This window comes from Pteropus vampyrus, unplaced genomic scaffold, assembly GCF_000151845.1.
Source record: "Pteropus vampyrus isolate Shadow unplaced genomic scaffold, Pvam_2.0 Scaffold10, whole genome shotgun sequence".
Classification (NCBI taxonomy): Eukaryota; Metazoa; Chordata; class Mammalia; order Chiroptera; family Pteropodidae; genus Pteropus; species Pteropus vampyrus.
Genome location: NW_011888791.1, coordinates 8,712,554 through 8,718,390, shown reverse-complemented (window position 1 = coordinate 8,718,390; position 5,837 = coordinate 8,712,554). Strand labels below are relative to the sequence as shown.

The window sequence follows — 5,837 nt, the reverse complement described above, 5'->3', positions numbered from 1 at the left end:
TCCTCATAAAATTTTTGAACAAAATTTGCATCACCTCTTCTGGTAGTCCCTTGTCTATTATAAAAAAAGATTTCTTTCACAAGCTTCTATATTGCTTCTTCTGTTTTTCTCTTACCATTAAACTCAGAGCTTCTGAAAACTAAAGATTACTCATTCTGGTCTCAGCAATAAATAAACAAACAGAACACTCTTATTTGAAAGCCTTGTTGCAAATAAACAGAGATTATTGACTTACGAGAAACTCTTACTGAGGAAGAATTATCAGAATAGCTTTGTCAAGTGGGAGTAACTATTTGATATAACTAGCCCATTTTGGAAACAAAAAATTCATTAATTTCCCACACCTTCCCTTTGGCCAATTTGTTTTTCTTGTTGTCCCTCTTTGATTTCTGGTGGTTTTTATTATTATTTTTCCCCCATCAAGAAGTTAAACATTCAGTCTTTTGACTTCCTTTATTTACATATGTGTTCAGGGCCCAGATGTCACAGTTTATTAAGAGTATTCAAATTGTTAAGAATCTATGTATGAAACTGCACATTTGTTTGTCCATTTTCTGTGCTAGTTAAGAAAACTTGTGAGGAAAAAAAGTATTTAGAATTCTACACACAGTTTTATGTCATCCATAGAAATTGATGATGCCCCATTGGGAGTTTCACCATTTCTCTCTAGGCTGTTCCGAAGCTTCATGGGTTTTGGTACATTGTATCAGGATATTTTGACAATGGGGAGAGGGCATGATGAAGTATTAAACACCCATGGCTGCATAAATTAATAAAAAGTATCAGAGAGAACTAAATCATGAATTTTCTTCATTTCCACAGTTGGATTCATTTCATTAACTGGTTTCCATGGGCATCAAGGACATTTGCAGGAGGTTTCTGGAAAATCAGATATCAGGTTAAATAAAAGGGTATATGGGTATCAGGGATCCAGGCATCATCATTCTCTGTGAGAGTTGGTGGTGCATTAGTCATCATAGTTGCAATGAGATCTGAATTCAGGAAGTTTGAAATAATAATTGATACACCTGGCTGGGCTAGGGAAGGGAGTGTCTGTGCAGAAGATGTAGTACTGTCTTCAGAAGAACTTGCCAAAAGCTGTGTTCTCCAACCATTGTGCTTCCCACTGTTTTTTTCTTATGTTTTTCATGGCCATGACCATGATCATGTTCATGTTTATGTCCATGGGCTAGGCCATGTTTCCTTTGAGGTCCATTGCCAAGACCATGCATCCTTTGGTGTTTAAGATCATAGTCAAGTTTCCGTTGATATCCATTACCATGGCCGTGTTGCTGTTGATGTCCATGGCCAAGGCCATGTTGCTTTTGGAGGCCATGTTGCTTTCGAAGTTCTTGGTAAAGGCCATGTTTCCTGTAGTGCCCATGGTTTTGGTCACGCTCCTGTTTATGACCATGACCAAGGTCATATTTTATTTGCTTTTCATGACCCCAGACATGTGCATGAGTACGTCCTTGTTCTTTTCCTGAATTCTGCTCTTCATCTTGTACAGATACCAGGGGCCAAGGAGTGGGCGTACAGTTGTTCCTTATTTTATTTTCCCCATGTGTACTGATCAGAAAGTAAAAAACCCGGAGGCTTTTCAGCATTGAGGTCTTTCCTAGTGATCAACAGTTGACAGTAGGGTAAATTTTTTTCTCTCAAGGTACCACATAAACATCAATGCTTCAGCCTAGAATTCGTCCAAGTTTATTGGTCTCACAACTTTTAGTCAGCTCTTCATTTCTTTTCTTGGTTTCCCTGGCCAAGAACTCAATAGAAAACTTTGTTCCAGTTACCACTTGTACTATTATACTCTTCACAGCATCAATCTTGAAATAGAAAATTCCATTATTCTCTGCATTAAATTTTGCAATGGAATGAGTTAGAGGTGCATCCAGTTCTGGACTGTCAACAGGTAGATCTGTGAGGCAGCCAGGGCAAATCCTGGTAGGTGGTGGTTCAAAATCCTCCCCTGGATAAAGGTCACATTTCTGTGAGAAGGGAGAAATTATTAGCCGAAGATCCATGTATGCATTATCTGTACATTCATTGATATCAGTATTAAGAATGGACTTGCAATCTGGAATTAAGAACAGAAAATTCTCTATGGAAAAATTATTTTGCACAATTGAATATGTAATTTCATAGTTCCATCTACCCACCACTTGTTTGGGGGCCTTTTTTACTTCTCTAATTGCAAAGAGGTGGGAATGATCAGTGTTGTTAAAAAATTGAATGGGTTCCAAGTCAGGACTGGTAGTTGATATGGGATACATGCCACCAAGGCAGTCATACTAGGATGTGACCACAGGGCCCTCCTGCTGAAGTAATCTGGAAGGATTGGGTAGCCACAGAGAATTTCATATTCCCTCTCTTCTTTGTGGTTGCTGTGCATTCTTCTGTGGCCTTTCAACTTCAGTGTTCAAACTGTAGACAGGATACTGCTGTTTTGACATTAAAGGGGTGAATCCATGGGCTGTGGAAAGAGTGGTTTGCTTCCTGGCAGATACCTTCTGCCTGTTAACATTTTTTTAAATCAATAGATAGGGGCAGTAAACTATTTTCTTAATATATTTATAAGTAATTCTGCTGATGGCAACCTCTTCATACATAACTTTTCTGAAAGTATCGATCTAATTCACAGGTACAAATCCCCTGAAAGTTTACAACTGCCAATTACCAATTGCTGCCTTATGTACGTTCTTAGGAGGTCTACATTTTCTTACATCTAACTCTTTTCAATCATCATTCTTAACAAAAGTCTATTGGTAAAACATCATGCAACATATCTTGAAAGCTACCAGAGTTATAAGAATGCTATTTGGGTGATGTTATTATAAGATGAGGAGACTAATATTTTCTCTGACAACTTGCCAATTACAGTATTAGAGAAGATGAACAAAATCTAACATAGACCTATTGGTTATATATTTTTTAAATCATTGCGGAAATAATTCAAGAACTAACTCAGAAAAAAATACAAATAAACAAAAGGATCAGCCTCTTGAAACCATCTATCAAACTGATGTTAAAATTTAGAGCAATAGCATAAAAGATCAAGAGAAGAAATGATTTTAATGATGTTTTATTTTTACTTTTGACCTATAATTGATCTTTTGTGTTTACCCATTTGAATTAATAACTGATTATTTCCCGGTAACCATCTAAGCACAGATTATTGTCTTACTCCTATGTCTGGTAGGAACTACTATGATGAATCATAAATTTCAGGAAATTATTACATTATGTATGATCATAATTTAACATGTATGCCTTTTTTATAACTTTCTAAGATATATCATTCAATATAATCATCCTAACATCACTAGGAATCTATTATTAAAATATTCTATATATAAATGAAAAAGTATGTTTGTAACTTGTAGCTAAGACTCCATTATATCTTATGATTTCAATATGATTTATTAATAAGTATAAAATTACAATATTTATGGAAGTCAGCCTATAAAGAGAGAAAAGGAACTTTCCAGGAACAATTGAATTAGCTTATAGTATGTTTTTTTTCAGAATAGTATTGTCAAAAAATAATTTTTTTGCAGGTCATTGTATTGGTGTTCACAAAATAAAGTGTATAAATATACCTTGAAGGAAAATCTTTCAAATGTATAAGGATGATTAATAAATAACAGACTAGCATATGGCAAGAAATAATACTAACCCAAAATATCTGTTTAATTCAGTGTATTCCTTGTTCAGATATGAAATCTAGAGTTCTCTTTAATTTTCTACACAATATCAGACAGATGGATTATTGTATTGGATAGGTGGAAAAAAAATGTAATTTTATTTAAGATAAGAAATAATTTGTAACCCTCTCATAATCTCACTGCTGATGATTTTAAATAAGTGTATTATAATGAAGATCACTATTTTCTCTTTATTAACTTATTCAGAATGTCTTACAAAAATTTTACATAAGCTAGTAATAATATAATCTGTTCCTATAGTTTTAAAATTCTATAATTGATTCTCTTTGACTACTTTAAGAAATCCATCATGCCAAAAATATTAAGAAGTTTAACTGTTGAATAGAATTTTATCATATTATGTAATTAGCCATTCCTCTTAAAGATTTTTTAATCATTTGAAGATTTTGAAGTGTCTTTAATAAGTAAGACTAATGATAGCTCAGATTATAAAAATGTATACAAATGATAGTGGTGCAATTGGGTTAGATTCCAATTTCTTTAAAAATTACATTAGAACATATGTTATGAAAGTCATCTGTAATAAAATATTCACTGAAAATTGGGATTTGAAACATTTGTCTGCTAAATCTATGAGAGGAATATAAAGAAGAAAAAAGAAAAGGATATGTTAACTGAATTCTATGTCTAACTCAATACAATGCAGGGAAACACTATTTTAAATCAATTAAACTAAGAAATATATAATATTTTAACAGTTACTACAATTGTTACCTAAAGTCATACAACTGCAAAGACATGTAGGTTATTTCAATATAATTCTTTATTTGAATGACGACTCATCTAAAAAAAAAAAATCTCCTGTTTATCACAATTTTCAGGCAAGTCACTGAGGCTCTCTGCTTTAATATTTGTAAAGACAGCATAAAATACTAAAATAGAGATCTGAAAAAGATATAATTTTCAACTTGACCTAAGACATAATTGACCTTTTATGTTTACTCATTTGAATTGATAACTGCTTTTTCCTGAAAACCCTCTGAACAGATTATTCTCTTTCCAAAATATGAAAATATTTTTAGAAAAACATTTTTCTTCCAATATATGTTTTATGACAAAAACACTAGAGCATTAAAAAAGTGTTATGTTAAAACTAAAATAAGCAAATACTTTAAATGATTTTTTGTTTCTTTGAACTCACAGATATAGATCTTTTGTTACTATAATCATAGTGTACCTACTGAAATAAAACAGTACAGCCTCAACTGCCAACTGCCATGTTTTCTTGCTTTACATATGAGTCTTCAGAAAAATTTTAGTATTTTTGCATATTATAAAGGGTATTCTTCCAGCATCATCATTATTACCACATTTATAATTAGAATTTTCAACCATTAACTTATCGTTTAATATTATTCACTATTATGGCACATACTACATTGAACTTGAATATTGTACCTTTGCTATTTAATTCCTTTTAGCTTCTCAATTTATAATTAATGATTCAAATTAAATCATAATGTTTTTATAAATTATATTTTTAAGATTGCCTCCATGATAGAATTTTCACTTTTGTACTTTTCAATCACATTTGTGTAATGTCAACCCAATTTTCTTTCTGCTTTCTATGTTAGGACAAATTCCACTATGTTAAGACAGATTCCACAAGCAGTGAACTAAAAATGCTAGGCAGTCAATATTACTGCTTATTAAATAATTTCAGTTCTTTATATTTCAGACAATTGATAGATTTGCACTTCCTCTCTCCCTTTTGTTTTTTTTTTTTAATGAAGGTGGTCATTGGCCACAACCTTGCTTTGGTAAATGAAATGCGAACTGAATGACTTAGCAGGCATTACGTTGTGTCACTTACAGGTGGGAGGTTTAAAAATTATTATGTGTTACTATATCCCCTCTCCTCTGCTACAATGACCTCTGCTACATGTTGATGTGAAACCTCCATCAGCCTCAATGACTACGATAAGAACCATCCTGCCATAGACAAAGACACACACCCCCTCACACACAAAGTGGACATACAGCATCAGAGATATATAAAATTTGACCATGTTAATTCATTGTATTTTTTGTTTGTCTAGTACTTCATCAAAACCTAGTACAATCTCACTGACTCACAGAGAAATTATACCAAATTTTATACACATAATA

The 5,837-nt window shown here is 32.7% G+C and overlaps 1 pseudogene; it reads right to left on the bottom strand.

Annotated features, from left to right (window-relative positions):
• Positions 1 to 769: 769 nt before the first annotated feature.
• The window catches only part of LOC105303458, a 58,988-nt pseudogene continuing 53,920 nt past the window's right edge, over positions 770 to 5,837 (bottom strand).